The sequence below is a fragment of the Symphalangus syndactylus genome, chromosome 2 (assembly GCF_028878055.3).
Source record: "Symphalangus syndactylus isolate Jambi chromosome 2, NHGRI_mSymSyn1-v2.1_pri, whole genome shotgun sequence".
Lineage (NCBI taxonomy): Eukaryota > Metazoa > Chordata > Mammalia > Primates > Hylobatidae > Symphalangus > Symphalangus syndactylus.
In genome coordinates, this window is record NC_072424.2 from 92,405,541 (window position 1) to 92,423,257 (window position 17,717).

Genomic DNA, 17,717 nt, shown 5'->3' on the forward strand with positions numbered 1-17,717 from the left:
GAGTTTCTCAAGCAACAAACTTCCTCTGCGGCAGGGTTTCGGAACTAAATACAAGACTCGGAATAAAGTTGAAAGTGTTTTCTCAGTCTTTTCTCCTTCTCCAGCTGTGTTCTCTGATTAGCAAGTTAGCATTTGGAACTCTTACTCTCTGAATGACCCTTAGATCTATTCCAGTGACCAAGAAACCTGCAGTTTGTTCCCTACCCCTTTAAAGTGCCATTTCTGTGCTTGGAAAACATGTCATCCATCAGTGGTATCAACACTTTTCATGCTGTGAAAGTTGGCTGTCCTGGCTACTTGCACAAATAATGAGCATGCAGAGCTGGCCCAAATTCTACTTGAGAATTGCATAATATAAGCTAATCATTATATAAAGAGTGCATTGAGTGTCTCTATAATGAATTCTGAGAGATCTACAAAATAAAATTCACACCATGTCAGCTCTTCAGTATTCCCTGTTAGAGTTAGGAAAAACATATTTTCTTTTAACTTTTTCGATTTTCCCCCCAATTTCTCTTCTAACAAAGAGTTGTAGTGCTTACTGTAAGAAAAAACATAAACAGTAGATATTAAAAGTATAGTAGACCCAATAAAAAACTCCCATAGTAAATAATTTAGTAATTATTTAGTAATAAATAATAACTAAAACCTTGATATATATCTTGATGTTTCCATAATTCTGGATATTTATAAGAAATGTGTACAGACACACACACACATACACACATTTACATAACTCAGCTCATAGCATACATTCTGTTCTATAACCTGAAGTTTCCCATGACAATATGCCATGGCATGAGCATCTCTCTGTTTCAAAAAAGGAAAGAAAACGATGTTATCATTTTTAATGGCTATATACACCATGATTTATCTAGACAATTATTGATGAGTATTTAGGTTGTGTTCCAATTTTTCACTATTATCAACTATGTGGTAATGTTTTTGGATGTGTACACATTTGCACTGGTTACATAGTAGCTCAGTTTGCAAGTCTATTGAAATTAAAAAAAAAAAAGGATTGGTTTAATTCAATAACATTTTTTTTTCCCCAGAAGATATGTAGTTAAAGGATTGGCTCATAGAAAGTCTTTCCTAATCTGATTTTTGAGACTGCTTTCTGCCAGAGGTTGCCCTTCAGTGTTCTGTTGGGGCTGCCTTATTCAGTCATCTTCCTAGGACCAGGGTATTTCACCTGGGTTGCGTGAGTGGCTTAATGGGAAAGAATACACGACTGTCTCCCAAGTTTGATGATTGGGACAGTCTGCCACAGCTGCTGGAGCCAACACAAGGACTCTCATCTGCAATGGACACCTCACTTGTGGCTTAGTTTTAGTGGATGCAGAAGCCCTGCTCCAGCGTCTTGGTCATGCAGTAGTGTGGCCTGTGCTTGGCATTTTAGCCAATTTGCATAGTTTCTAGTACTGGTACATATAATGTTGAGTAAACATTCTAACTTATCTTCACTGAATAGCCACAATAGTCCAGGTGCAGTTGAAATTCACAGCCACAACTTCTAACGGTGGATTCTTGGCAAATGGGCCTTATCCTGAGAAGACATGCAGTTTTAACAAACCCATTTCAGTTGTGGTGTGTAAATGTCCCTTTCAAGTTAGTTTTCTTTGCCTCAGACATAGTCAGTGATTGGAAGGAATCTACAATTTCAGTCTCAGCACACACAATTCACATGCCAGCCTTGCATTCCAATCAGACTCCAAACTTTTTATGATCCCAAAGCCTGAAGCTCGACATTTCTATCTTGTGTCATTTTGGAGAGAAATGTCCTCCTAATTTCTTTTTCCCATTCTAAATATAATCCTGCCCACTCTTGGGAGTTCAGCTCAGATTACACCACACTGATGAAGTCTCTCCTAACCATGTCCTCCTCTGAGTGCTCTTATTTTTGGCATATTGTTTTCACTACTCACTTGATAATTTGAATAGAGTGATTCATTCATTCATTCTTTCTGTCTCTCTTTACACACACACACCCACACACACAAACACACATGCATTCCCATGAAAGCACTACTTTTCTAGAATAGTGTCAAAGGGTAAAATTTTTGTACCCATCATTCCATCCCTCCTTTTCCAGCCAATGGTCATTGAATCAGGTACAGCATATGCACTTTATGCAAATTGGCCTAATATGAGTCTCTACTAAACATATAGAGAACATATATATATATTGGATTAATTAGCCATGGATTCCGCATTTAGCAAGTCCTTCAGACTCAGTGGTTGAGTCATGTTGTATGACAGCCACAGCAAACAGAGCAATGAAAGTTGAGAGAAGATAGAAGGAATAAGCAGACATGGAGGAGCCTGTGGATGGCATTTACCTCCTGTTCCCCTCATTCCCCACCTTGTGGGTGTGCATGCACTCACACACACACATGTGAACGCACGCACGCACACACACACACACACACACACACACGCTGCTCCGGTCCTGAGAGCTCTGTAGTTTCCAGCTGCTCAGTGAGCTTGCTTGCCTTGGATTCTGGGAGATGTTTCTATTTTCACATACATTACTCTTTACTTAAAGCAGGTTGGTTAGCTTTCTGGTCCTTGAAGCCAAACAATTTGTATCTAAGAAGCAAGGCATTCTCTGTCTTGAAGAGGCATTTCTAAATGTCTTATGAGTGAACACTTAGTCTCTATACACTATGCAGCTCTGTTAGTTTTGTTTGTTTGTGTCGCTGCTCAACCCTTTCCTTGACTGCCTGTAGAGCCTGGTCATAGTGTCTGTGAGGGCGCTGTCTCCTCCTCTAGACACTAGGATTCCTGCCTTTGTGATCTGGCTCCAAATCTATGCACTTATTTATATACAAATTGCTCGCCAACTTAACTGGTGACATTTTATGGACTTAGCAAGCTCTTCTGATTCAACATGTTTGCATCATTACAGACACCTGAGGAAATAGGCCCTCAAGTGGCAGGAACTTCAAGCACTGTGGTGAGGGGAGAGTAAACAATTTAAAAAGGCTTTTCCGTAGATCCCACCAGAGAGGCAGCTGCTCTTTCTGCCTGCATTAGGGATTCCCTCAGCACATTTTAAGACCATGTAAATCAGTCCAGGAAATACCACTAATACTCTCAAGGTAAAAAGACACTTAAAAACTGTCCTAGTTAATGAGACCATAGATATAATACCCCACAGTAGTGACTCCAAATATATACAGGTATGTTTTCATAATGTTCAGCCTTAAACAAAATCACACAGAGCAGTCTGTTTGCTGGGTAGGTTTGATTGCAGGATGATGAATCAAACACTTGGAAAGGGTCTTCCTTTTTGCTAACCACCAATTAACACACACCAGGTGTAATCCTGGACAAAACATACCTCTTACAATCCAGTATCTCTTTTAAAGTGAGAAGCTTAGATGGAAGATCTCTAGCACCTTTTAAAATTAGACATTCTGGCTGGGCGCAGTGGCTCACACCTGTAATCCCAGCACTTTGGGAGACTGAGGCAGGTGGATTGCCTGAGGTCAGGCATTCGAGACCAGGCTGGCCAACATGGAGAAACCTCGTCTCTAATAAAAAAAAAAATACACAAAAATTAGGCATTCTGTGATTTTCAGTTGTGAAAGCCTCTGAAATGAAGGTGTCAAGTAAAATTGATTAGAGCAGTTAGAGAGAGAAACAAGTCAGCCTATAGTGGCTCTGTCTTCTTGGACCTCCATCTTCTTTTGAAGGATCTTGGAGAAGGTGATCATAGTGCCCTTTCTTCACTAAGCCGAATGACTTCAGCAAACCCAAGTGTCTCCTAATTTTAAGGATTTGGTTGAGATATGTATTTTAGGTACAAAGAATATTAAGTTACCTCTGCAACAATTGAGCACTAACTCTTCTATATGTTTGTAAGAATGACCAGGGCTCAGGTAAGGTAATTTCTAGAATGGCTTTTAGGGTCCTTTCTATGTGATGGCTCCTGCAGATATTATGTGCCTTTAAATGGTAACATTGCCTCTTTAACTAAAAGTGAATCAGTGTTTCCTAACTGGGGTCAATTTTGGCTCCGGGGGATATTTGGCAATATCTGGAGGCATTTTTCATTGTCACATCTGGAAGTGGGGTGGAGAAACAGTGTGCTACTGGCATCTAGAGTGTAGGGGTCCGGGTTGCTGCTGAACACTGCACCCTAAGATGCACAGGATAAGCTCCAGAATAAAGAAATATCCAGTCCCAGATGTCAATAGTGTCGCAGTTGAGAAAGCCTAGACTAGACAGTGCATGGGAAAGATAATGACATGTGTACCCTTACTTTGGTCCACAGGCAGTCTCATTTTTTAAAGTCAGAAACCTGTGTAATGACAACCGAATGAGCTTAGAAAATATATTGCTAAGAAGCTTTTTAAACTAGCAAGATAATTTAGGTTTAATGAGCCCTACTACCTTCATAAATATCTCTCCAAAAACTTTATTTAAAAAATATAAATTGAGTTATGAACCTCATCTGGTTAGAACACTTTAATGGATTGCTCTCAGGAAACATGCAAACTCCTTAAGTGGCCCACAAGGCTCTGCGTGACCTGGTCCCGACTTCCTCTGCAGCCTTCTCACAGGACTCTGTGTTTGCTATTCTCCCGCCACTCTAGCCTGTCAACTGCTTAAATGCACAAAGCTCTTTCCTGCTCCGGACTCTACCCACACTCTTCCCTTCTTCCCTCTGCTTAGAACATTTCTTCTCAGCCACAGGATCTCTCCCTGCACCAACTTGTCCTTAGCTCAAATGTTGGCATCTTTGCAAATGTTTTACTGAAGCTCTACCCTAATCCAAATTAGAACCTGTGTTTTATTCTCTGCATTTTATAATACTCATCACAGTTCTAATCATGTCTTTTTGTGTGTTTATGTGTTCATGTTTGGTTCCCTCTATGGTTTTATGACCCAAGAGGAGACAAAGTGTATAATACCTTTTAAAAATTTTTTAATTTTTAATTTTTCCATAAGTTATTCCGGTACAGGTAGTATTTGGTTACTTGAGTAAGCTCCTTAGTGGTAATTTGTGAGATTTTGGTGCACACATCACCTGAGCAGCATACACTGCACCATATTTGTTGTCTTCTATATCTTGCCGCCCTCCCACTCCTCCCCCAGAGTCCCCAAAGTCCGTTGCATCATTCTTATGCCTTTGCATCCCCATACTTAGCTCCCACACATCAAGAACATATTATGTTTGGTTTTCCATTCCCGAGTTACTTCACTTAGAATAATAGTCTCCAATCTCATGCAGGTCACTGCAAATGCTGTTAATTCATTCCCTTTTATGGCAGTGTAGTATTCCATATATATATATAATATATATTATATATAATATTATAAATATATATATTATATTTTATATATTATATATATAATATTCCATTATATATATAGTTATAGTTAATATATGTAGTTAATATATAGTTATATATATAGTTACATATATATAATATATAATATATATAGTTATATATATGGCTTTTATTACATATATATATATATATATATATCACAGTTTCTTTACTCTTTGTCCACTCATTGACTGATGGGCATTTGGGTTGGTTCCACTATTTTGCAGTGGTGAATTGTGCTGCTATAGACATGCATGTGCAAGTATCTTTTTCAAATAATGACTTATTTTCCTCTGGGTAGATACCCAGAAATGGGATTGCTGGATCAAATGGTAATTCTACTTTTAGTTCTTTAAGGAATCTCCACACTGCTATCCATAGTGGCTGTACTAGTTTACATTTCCACCAGCACTGTAGAAGTTGTCCCTGTTCACCAAATCCGCACCAGCATCTACTGTTTTTTGATTCTTTTATTATGGCCATTCTTATGAGAGTAAGGTGGTATTGCATTGTGGTTTTGATTTACATTTCCCTGATCATTAGTGATGTTGAGCATTTTTTCAGATGTTTGTTGGCCATTTATATATCTTCGTTTGAGAATTGTCTGTTCATGTCCTTAGCTCACTTTTTGATGGGATTGTTTGTTTCTTCTTACTGATTTGTTTGAGTTAGTTGTTGATTCTGGATATTAGTCCTTTGTCAGATGTATAGATTGCGAAGATTCTTCCACTCTGTGGGTTGTCTATTTACTCTGCTGACTGTTCCTTTTGCTGTGCAAAAGTTCTTTGGTTTAATTAGGTCCCAGCTATTTATCTTTGTTTTATTGTATTTGCTTTTGGGCTCTAGGTCATGAAATCCTTGTCTAAGCCAATGTCTGGAAGAGTTTTTCCAGTGTTATCTTCTAGAATTTTTATAGTTTCAGGTCTTAGGTTTAAGTATTTAATCCATCTTGAGTTGATTTTTATATAAGGTGAGAGATGAGCATCCAGTTTCATTCTCCTACATGTAGATAGCCAATTATCCCAGCAGCATTTGTTGAAAGGGGCGCCCTTTCCCCACTTTATGTTTTTGTTTGTTTTGTCGAAGATCAGATGGCTGTAAGTATTTGGGTTTATTTCTTGATTCTCTCTTCTGTTCCATTGGTCTATGTGCCTATTTTTGTATGAATACCATGCTGCTTTGGTGACTATGGCCTTATAGTGTACTTTGAAATCAGGTAGTGTGATGCCTCCAGATTTGTTCTTTTTGCTTAGTCTTGCTTTGGCTATACAGGCTCTTTTTTGGTTCCATGTGAATTTTAGAATTGTTTTTTCTTATTCTGTGAAAAATGATGGTGGTATTTCGATGGTGATTGCATTGAATTTGTAGATTGCTTTTGGCAGTATGGTTATTTTCACAATATTGATTCTACCCATCCATGAGCATGGGATGTGTTTCCATTTGTTTGTGTCATCGATGATTTCTCAGAAGTGTTTTGTAGTTTTCCTTGTAGAAGTCTTTCGACTCCTTGGTTCAGTGTATTCCTAAGTATTTTATTTTAGTTTTTGCACTTATTGTAAAAGGGATTGAGTTCTTGATTTGATTCTCTGCTTGGTCACTGTTGGTCTATAGAAGAGCTACTGATCTGTGTACATTAATCTTATATCTGGAAGCTTTGCTGAATTCTTTTATCAGTTCTAGGAGCTTTCTGGAGGAGCCCTTAGGGTTTTCAAGGTAAACAATCATATCATCAGCAAACAGTAACAGTTTGACTTACCCTTTACCCAGTACTACGTTGAAGAGGAGTGGTGAGAGTGGGCATCCTTGTCTTGTTCCAGTTCTCATAGAGAATGCTTTCAACTTTTCCCCATTCAGTATTATGTTGGCTATGGGTTTGTCACAGATGGCTTTTATTACATTAATGTATGTCCCTTGTATGCCAATTTTGCAAAGACTTTTATCATAAAGCGATGCTGGATTTTGTCAAATGCTTTTTCTGCATCTATTGAGATGATCATGTGATTTTTGTTTTTAATTCTGTTTATGTGGTGTATAATTTATTGACTTGCATATGTTAAACCGTCCCTGCATCCCTGGTATAAAACCCACTTGATCATGGTGGATTATTGTTTTGATATGTTGTTGGATTCGTTTAGCTAGTATTTTGTTAAGGATTTTAGCATCTGTGTTCATCAAGGATATCAGTCTGTAATTCTCTTTTTTGGTTGTCCTTTCCTGGTTTTGGTATTAGGGTGATGCTTGCTTCATAAAATGAATAGGGAGGGTTCCTTCTTTCTCTATATTGTGGAATAGTGTCAAAGGGATTGGTACCAATTCTTCTTTGAATGTCTGGTAGGATTCTGCTGTGAATCCATCTGGTCCTGGATTTTTTTGTTGGTAATTTTTAAATTGCCATTTCAATCTCACTGCTTGTTCAGGGTATCTAATTCTTCCTGATGTAAGCCAAGAGGGTTGTATCTTTCCAGGAATTTATCCATTTCTTCTAGGTTTTCTAGTTTATGTGCATAAAGGTGTTCATAGTAGCCTTGAATGATCTTTTGTATTTCAGTGGTGTCTGTTGTAATATCTCCTGTTTTGTTTCTTAGTAAGGTTATTTGGATATTCTCTCTTCTTTTCTTGGTTAATCTTGCCAATGGTCTATCAATTTTATTTATCTTTTCAACAAACCAGCTTTTGTTTCATTTATCTTTTGTATTTTTTTATTTCAATTTCATTTAGTTCTGCTCTGACCTTGTTTATTTCCTTTCTTCTGCTGGGTTTCAGTTTGGTTTGTTCTTGTTTCTCTAGTTCCTTGAGTTGTGACCTTAGAGTGTCAGTTTGTCCTCTTTCAGTCTTTTTGATGTAAGTGTTTATGGCTAAAAACTTTCCTCTTAGCACTGCCTTTGCTGTATCCAGAGGTTTTGATAAGTTGTGTCATTATTGTCGTTCAGTTCAAAGGATTTTTAAATTTCCATCTTGATTTCACTTTTGACCCAACGCTCATTCAGGAGCAGGTTATTTAATTTCCATGTATTTGCATGGTTTTGAAGGTTCCTTTTGGAGTTGGTTTCCAGTTTTATTCCATTGTGGTCTGAGAGAGTGCTTGATATAATTTCAATTTTCTTAAACTTATTGAGGCTTGTATACGGCCTATCATATGATCTATCTTTGAGAAAGTTCCATGCACTGTTGAATAGAATGTGTATTTTGTGGCTGTAGGACGAAATGTTTTATATATATCTGTTAAGTCCATTTGTTCCAAGGTATAGTTTAAATCCATTGTTTCTTTTTTGACTTTCTGTCCTGATGACCTGTCTAGTGCTGTCAGGAGAGTGTTGAACTCCCCCACTATTATTGTGTTGCTGTCTATCTCATTGCTTAGGTCTATTAGTAATTGTTTTATACATTTGGGAGCTCTAGTGTTAGGTGCATATATGTCTAGGATTGTGATATTTTCCTGTTGAACAAGGCCTTTTACAATTATGTAATGTCCCTCTTTGTCTCTTTTAACTGCTGTTGCTTTCAAGTTTGTTTGGTCTCATATAAGAATAGCTATGCCTGCTCGCTTTTGATGTTCATAGGTATGAAATGTTTTTTTCCACCCCTTTAAGTTTATGTGAGTCCTTATGTGCTAGGCAAGTCTCCTGAAGGCAGCAGATAGTTGTTTGGCGAGTTCTTATCCATTCTGTGGTTCTGTATCTATTAAGTGGAGCATTTAGGCCATTTACACTCAATGTTAGTATTGGCATGTGAGGTACCATTGCATTCATCATGCTCTTTGTTGCCTCTGTACTTTGGTTTTTTGTTTTTTGTTTTTGCTTTTTAACTTGTATTTTTGTTTTATAGGTCCTGTGTGATTTATGCTTTAAAGAAGTTCTGTTTTGATGTGTTTCTAGGATTTGTTTCAAGATTTAGGGCTCCTTTTAGTAGTTCTTGTAGTGGTGGCTTGGTAGTGGCAAATAATCTCAACATTTGTTTTTCTGAAAATGACTGTATCTTCCCTTCACATATGATGATCAGTTTCTCTGGATACAAAATTCTTGGCTGATAACTGTTTCGTTTGAGGAGACTGAAGATAGGTCCCTAATACATTCTAGCTTGTAGAGTTTCTGCTGAGAAATCTGCTGTTAATCTGATAGGTTTTCCTTTATAGGTTACCTGGTGCTTCTGTCTCACAGCTCTTAAGATTCTTTCCTTCATCTTAACTTTGGATAACCTGATGACAATGTGCCTATGCAAACATCTTTTTGCGATGAATTTCCCAGGTGTTTTTGTGCTTCTTGTGTTTGGATGTCTAGGTCTCTAGCAAGGCTGGGGAAGTTTTACTTGGTTATTCCCCCAAATATGTTTTCCAAGCTTTTAGAAATTTCATTTCTCAGGAACACTGATTATTCTTAGGTTTGGTTGCTTAACCGAAATCCAAGACTTCTTGGAGGGTTTGTTCGTATTTTCTTGTTATTTTTTCTTTGTCTTTGGTAGATTGGCTTAATTTGAAGACCTTGTCTTTGAGCTCTGAATTTCTTTCTTCTACTTGTTCAGTTCTATTGCTGAGACTTTCTGGAACATTTCAAATTTCTACATGTGTGTCCAAAATTTCCTGAATTTTTGATTTTTTTTTTAAGCTATCTATTGCCTTGAATATGTCTCCTGTCACTTATTGTATCATATTTTGGACTTCACCTTTCTCTGGTCCCTTGCATTGGACTTCACCTTTCTCTGGTCCCTCACTGATTAGCATAATAACTAACCTCTTGAATTCTTTTTCAGGTAGATTGGGGATTTCTTCTTGGTTTGAATCCATTGCTGGTGAACCAGTGTGATTTTTTGGGGGGTAGAAGAGCCTCAATTTGTCATATTATCAGGGTTGCTTTTCTGGTTCCTTCTCATTTGGGTAGGCTATGTCAGAGTGAAGGTCTAGAGCTGAAGGCTGTTGTTCAGATTCTTTTATCCCACAGGGTGTTCCCTTGATGTAGCACCCTCCTCCTTTTCCTACAAATGTGGCTTCCTGTGAGCCAAACTGCAGTGATTGTTGTCTCACTTCTGGGTCTAGCCACCCAGTGAGTCTACCTGGCTCTACGCTGGGGGCGAGGTCTGCACAGAGTCTTGTGTGAACCATCTATGGGTCTCTCAGCTGTGGATACCAACCAGTGTTTGTTCCCATGGAAGTGGCAGGGGGTGCAATGGACTCCATGAGGGTTCTTAGCTTTGGTGGTTTAATGTTCTATTTTTGTTCTGGTCGGCCTCCTGCCATGCAGTGGCGCTTTCCAGAGAGCATCAGCTGTGGTATTATGGGGAAGAACCAGTGGCGGGTGGGACCCTAGAACTCCCAAGATTATATGCCTTTTGTCTTTCACTACCAAGGTGGGTAGGGAAGGACCATCAGGCGGGGGCAGGGGTAGGTGTATCTGAGCTCAGACTTTCCTTGGCTGGTCTTGCTGCGGCTGCTTTAGGGGATGGGGGTGAGATTCCCAGGTCACTGGAGGTGTGTACCTAGGAGGATTATGGCTGCCTTTGCTGATTCATGCAGGTTGTCAAGGAAGTAGGGGAAAGCCGGCAGTCACAGGCCTCATCCAGCTTCCATGCAAACCGAAGGGCTGGTCTCGCTTCCCAGTGCCTACCTAACAGCCCCTAGACCATTTCCAGGTGGAGAGCCACAGGGGCTTGAAAACCTGCCCCAGGCTATCGGCCTCCCAGCTGGGAAAGAAAAGGGGCTTGGTTCTTCCCCTGCCTGTGGAGTCTGCACTCTGGATTTGCGACTTCCTCCCAGTTACAGAAGGCTTCTCACTCTATCCAAATGGTAACAAAATTCAGCTACAAATTTGCTTCTTCCTGTGTGGTTTTGTGTGCGGAATTAGTGGGTTCTTGGTCTCACTGACTTCAAGAATGAAGCCGCGGACCCTCGCGGTGAGTGTTACAGCTCTTAAGGTGGCGCGTCCAGAGTTGTTCGTTCCTTCTGATGTTCGGATGTGTTTGGAGTTTCTTCCTTCTGGTGGGTTCCTGCTCTCGCTGGCTCAGGAGTGAAGCTGCAGACCTTCGCGGTGAGTGTTATAGCTCTTAAGGCGGCGCGTCCAGAGTTGTTCGTTCCTTCTGATGTTCGGATGTGTTTGGAGTTTCTTCCTTCTGGTGGGTTCGTGGTCTCGCTGGCTCAGGAGTGAAGCTGCAGACCTTCGCGGTGAGTGTTATAGCTCTTAAGGCGGCCCGTCCGGAGTTGTTCGTTCCTTCTGATGTTCGGATGTGTTTGGAGTTTCTTCCTTCTAGTGGGTTCGTGGTCTCGCTGGCTCAGGAGTGAAGCTGCAGACCTTCGCGGTGAGTGTTACAGCACTTAAGGTGGCGCGTCTGGAGTTGTTCGTTCCTCCCGGTGGGCTCGTGGTCTCGCTGGCTTCAGGAGTGAAGCTGCAGACCTTCGCGGTGAGTGTTACAGCTCATGGACCCAAAGAGTGAACAGTAGCAAGATTTATTGCAAAGAGCGAAAGAACAAAGCTTCCACAGTGTGGAAGGGGACTCGAGCGGCTTGCCACTGCTGGCTTGGGCAGCCTGCTTTTATTCTCCTATCTGGCCCCACCCACGTCCTGCTGATTGGTAGAGTCCAGTGATCTGTTTTGACAGGGCCTGACTGGTGCGTTTACCATCCCTGAGCTAGACATAAAAGTTCTCCACGTCCGCATCAGATCAGTTAAATATGGAGTATGGACACAAAGGTTTTCCAAGGCCCCACCAGAGTAGCTAGATACAGAGTGTCGACTGGTGCATCCACAGACCTCCAGCTAGACATAGGGTGCTGATTGGTGTGTTTACAATCCCTGAGCTAGACATAAAGGTTCTCCACATCTCCACCAGACTCAGGAGCCCAGCTGGCTTCACCCAGTGGATCCTGCACCAGGGCTGCAGGTGGAGCTGCCTGCCAGTCCTGCGCCGTGCGCTCGCACTCCTCAGCCCTTGGGTGGTTGATGGGACTGGGCGCCGTGGAGCAGGGGGTGGCGCTCGTCCGGGAGGCTCGGGTCGCATGCCTGAGCCCATGGAGGGGGTGGGAGGCTCAGGCATGGCGGGCTGCAGGTCCCGAGCCCTGCCCCGCAGGAAGGCAGCTAAGGTCCCGTGAGAAATCGAGTGCAGTGCCAGTGGGCTGGCACTGCTGGGGGACCCAGTACACCCTCCACAGCCGCTGGCCTGGGTGCCAAGCCCCTCATTGCCCGGGCCAGCCGGCTGCTCTGAGTGAGGGGCCCACCAAGCCTACGCCCACCTGGAACTCCAGCTGGCCCGCAAGAGCGAGCGCAGCCCTGGTTCCCGCTGGCGCCTCTCCCTCCACACCTCCCCGCAAGCTGAGGGAGCCGGCTCCCGCCTTGGCCAGCCGAGAAAGGGGCTCCCACAGTGCAGCGGTGGACTGAAGGGCTCCTCAAGTGCCACCAAAGCGGGAGCCCAGGCAGAGTAGGCGCTGAGAGCACGCCAGGGCTGTGAGGACTGCCAGCATGCTGTCACCTCTCAGTTTTACCCCCTGCTTCTCTCGCATCGGATCCCTGTGGTGCCAGGCAGGAATGGCCTGCTAGGGGACCCAGCGAGTTCCCCGGGTCTTTCTGCTGCTTCCTCTACCACTGTATTTCGCATGGCTTCCAAATGTACTCAGCTCCAGGTAAAGTCAGAAACTTCTCCTGCAAACAGACCTCCAGCTTCTCCAGTGAGGGTGTGTGTTTGAGAGAGGAGGGTCTCCCTTTCCCACTTCTGCAGTTGGGGCGGAAACTTACAGTTTTGCGGGGGGTGTCTCCTGTGTCCTGCAGGAGCAGTCTGCTTCCTTCAGGGGGTCTGTGGGTCCTCTCAGGATTGCTGGTTTGTTCTTGCTGTCGATATGGAGTTAAAATTCACAATGCGAGCTGCCTGCTGCTCTGTCCTGAGCGTCAATCTAGTCCTGCCTCCGTCCGCCATGATCTCTCCTTTAATCCAAAGTGTAAAATACTTTTTAAAACTTACCAAAAAGTATGTATTGCCTAATTTGTTCCTATATATTTATTGGGGCAACAAGTGTAAGATGTTTATTTTCTATTGTGGTAAGAACAGATAATATAAGATCCATCCTCTCCACATATTTTTAAGTGTATAGTACAATATTCTTAGCCATAAACACAGTGTTGAACAACAGACCTCAAGAACTTACTCTGATGATGATTGTTGCAGTGCTTATCTTTATTGTCTAATAATGTCTGCACAGAGTAGGTCCTCCACAAATCTTTGTTCAAGAAATACAAGAAAATGCCTTTGATCCTCAAAGTCATAGAAGAAGATGATGTCGATGATGTCTTGGCCTTTTTTGTGTTCTCTCAATCCCCAAGTATATACCCACAATATACTACAGCATCTAGGACAGGAAGTTTCTATGTCAGGTACAAGGTACATATGTTCTTAACAGGACTCCACCTTTTCTCTGAGGCAGAAGATAGACAACTGTCCAAAAGCATTTATTCAGTGCTGTGTGCTGTAGAACTTAAGGCTGTTGCTGCTGTCTTGTGATACAGCTACCTCCAATGAAAGGTGCTGCTTCTCTCTGAAATATGAAGGACAAAAGAAGCAAGGCAACTCTTTCCCAAAGTTTAGGATTAGAATAGCAGAACATCTCTTTTTGAAGTATGGGCTAGGTAGAAAAAAGTGGTTCCTAAATGTTGTACACCTTTCAATTGATCTTAAATAGGAAGATCCTATGAGTACCAAGGACCATGTAAGTTTAGGGTTTTGATGCAACGAAAAACTCAGGACCTCAAGAAACTGTCTCATCTGTGCACTTCTGTCTTGAGGCAAGTACAGTCTTATGGACACTGACAGACAAACCTAACTAGCATCATAATAGTCTGATGGCTAGTAGACTGATCTGCTTTACTGTTTATCATCAGCACATCAGCTTTCTGTTCCAAAGAACTGGGACTGAGTTGATACACTTGTTATGAAGTAGAAGAACATTTTATTCTACTTCAGGTTTATTCTGAGGGGAGATTATGTCTCTGTGTGCAGCTATATATGAACTTCAGTTTTTATTGGATCGACATGTAATGAAATATATTTTCATGGTGAACATCCTTTTATATATTTCAGTTCAGATACAGCTTAATTTTATAAAATGAATAAACTAAATAAAGAGAGGGAAAATCATTTTCAGCATTATAATTCTTTCTGTTTGAAGTTAGAGACAAGGTTATCTTCAGGACTTTAGGTCTCCAATCCAATAAGTTAGAAATGGTCTTTTTTAAATTAAAAAATGACTAATCTTTGATGTGATTTTAAATATTAACTCTTGTTAAAATGCTTATGCTTTGTTTTGGTTCAAGTCTTAAACATATAATGTTTTGGAACCAGATCATGTGTTTTACACACTGGTTATAACCTAATGAATAAAAACGATGTCTGATTCTAAGATGGTCTCTCCCTTATTGATGACAAGAAAAATCTTCTCAGTAATCTCATATTGTCCATTGAGATAAATATGTAGGGTATAATTTCGCTGGTCACACTAATTATTTAAGGCATGACATGAATTAGTAAATGTGTATTTTGTCATCAGCAATATCAGCGCCATCACTTTGTACACCGTTATTGTCATAATTACCACTGTTGTCATTGCCAAGAAGTTTTCCTTTTCTTCTTTCTCATCTTCCTCCTCCAGTTCACAAAAATCATGCTATCAAGATTTGCCAAAAAAATCCTTAATATCTACTTTAAGAAGCAGTTAGTAACAGAAAACATTGTTTTATAAATTGATGTGTTCTGCTGAAAATTTTTAAAAGACATGTTCCGTTAAATAGCTAATGCATAAACTCTCTGTATTAGTTTCTGTTGCTGTTAGTACCACAAACTCTGTGGCTTAAAACAACATATACCTATTGTCTCACAGTTTCTGTGAATTAGGAGTCCAAGTGCTGGTTACCTGAGCCGTTTTATTTTTGGGTCGTATGAAATTGTAATCAAGGTGTTAGTGGGCCATGATATCATTAAAGGCCAGAGATCCTTTTCCAAGCTCGTTCAGGTTGTTGGCAGAATCCAGTTCCTTGCAACTATAGAACTGAGGCCGCATTTTCTTTTTTTTGTTGTTGTTTGAGATGGAGTCTTGCTCTGTCGCCCAGGCTGGAGTGCAGTGGCGCAATCTCGGCTCACTGCAAGCTCCGCCTCTGGGGTTCATGCCATTCTCCTGCCTCAGCCTCCTGAGTAGCTGGGACTACAGGCACCCACCACCATGCCCGGCTAATTTTTTGTATTTTTAGTAGAGATAGGGTTTCACTATGTTATCCAGGATGGTCTCGATCTCCTGACCTCGTGATCCACCCGCTTCGGCCTCCCAAAGTGCTGGGATTACAGGCGTAAGCCACCGCATCTGGCCTGAGGCCGCATTTTCTTGTTGGCTACTTGGGAACTACTCTCAGCTGTTAGAGCTTACCTGTTGTTCCTTGCCCTCTGCATAACACAGAAGTTTGTTTCACCAAGGCCAGCTAGAGAAACTCTCTCAGGTTCAAATATCTTCATGAACAGTCTTTTATAAGCGCTCACCTGATGAGGTCAGGCCTATCCAGGATAATCTCTTTCAATTAAGTTAAAACTGACTGACTAGTAACCTACTCATTAGAGTGAAATCCCATCACATTCACAAGTCCTGCCCACAATCAAGGAAAAGGAATCAGACAGGGTATAATTCCTGAATCATACCAGAGGTTGGGAATCTTGGGAGCCATCTTTTAGTCTAGCACACTCTCTAACCTGCCTATTAATTTTTTCAGCTCTTTCCTATAGACTTTGCTGTCTAATATGATAGGAGTCACATGTGCCTATTTCCATTGAAATTAAATAAAATTTAAAATCCATTTTCCTAGCTGTACTAGGCATTGTTCAAGTACTGAACAGTCAATGCGACTAGCAGCTGTCATCGTGGACAATGCAATTATAGATTATCTACCTTCACAGGAAGTTGTGTTTGGGACTAAAGTGATAACAATTTGTATGGATTACCACTTCTATGTAACGTAATTTTATTGTATTAACTCAGCAGACTAAAAATGAAAATTTTAGACTGTGCAGGCAGGCAAGAGGGGACAATTTTTAAATAGTATTTTGATATGTGTTCAGTCACACCACAGAGGTGGTACTTTTTAGTCTACTCATAGCTCAGCCTCAGGAAGTCTCCTGCTATTGTTTGTTGTTTCTGCTGTGGCTAATTGTAATGAAAGAATAATTTTGTCACCACAAAAAGTCTTATTGGACAGTGCTTCATAGAAGATCATTAAAAAGGTAGACTATCATCTAATGTGCAGCTACAACAGTTTTATGCAATGGAACATTCTCTGATGATGAAATCTATATCTATGCTGCCCAATATGGTAAGCATTAGCTACAGGTGGCTATCAAAGCACTGGAAATATGGCTAGTGAGGGATTAAATTCTTTATTTAATTTTAATTATAAATTAATTAAATGACTTAAAATTTTAAATAGATATATGTGCCTAGTGGTACATACATTGGGTAGCACAGATCTAGGCTATGACACACTCTCAATTATTGGAGTCCTGCTACTTTGACATTGGCTCATAAATAAAATCTGAGAGCTTTTAGGTTGGTGGTAGGGAAATGTTTGGGTAGATTAGGAAGAGAATGTAATTCTCTTAACGTTTCATTATGTTTTAGACAATTTTGAAAGTCCAAGGAAAGAGGTTGAAAAGTAAAATCTCCTAGTTTTAAATCTTATTTTATATTCAAGTTAGTTTCATCTGTAGCAATTTGTCTGCCTTTAGAATGTTACAGCTTTATTCAGCTGGAAGAAATTTTCTTACAATGTTTTCTCCTCACATTGACTTGCCTTTTGCTTTGTTACATTTAATTATATCCCCCCTTAAGGAAGATGGGAGGGAAAACATCAAGTAAACATGTTCCAATGCAGAACTTGTTCTTCCCCAAAAGGTATAGTTTGTAACTTAATAAACATAACCACATTGTGATTTAATTAACAAGTGATAGCAACAAAGAAAATAGTAAATCTGTGATTTATTTTAATGTGATGAAAATGGCAGATCTCTTTTAGATGAGAATTTAAAGTGATGCAAAATCAAATTTAGCCTAGTGTTTCATTTCTAGATGTGCTGAAGTGCTGTCACAAAAACACACACTGCCTATCTCCATGGAATGTACCACCTATTTTTAGGAATGAAAATTTCCATCATCCTAATATGTTTAGGTATCATTTCCAGATGCTCAACTTCTCAGGAACTGGACCATACGTTGAAACTGTGTGACACTCATAATGATAACTCTCTCCGTATTAACAACAATATGCAAACTCCAAGGCAAAAATTCTAGTTAGACACAGACATTTCGTAGCTGAGTTTCACTGTAGCTAGAGTTTGGCATTTCACCTATATATAGTCTGAAAAAAGAGA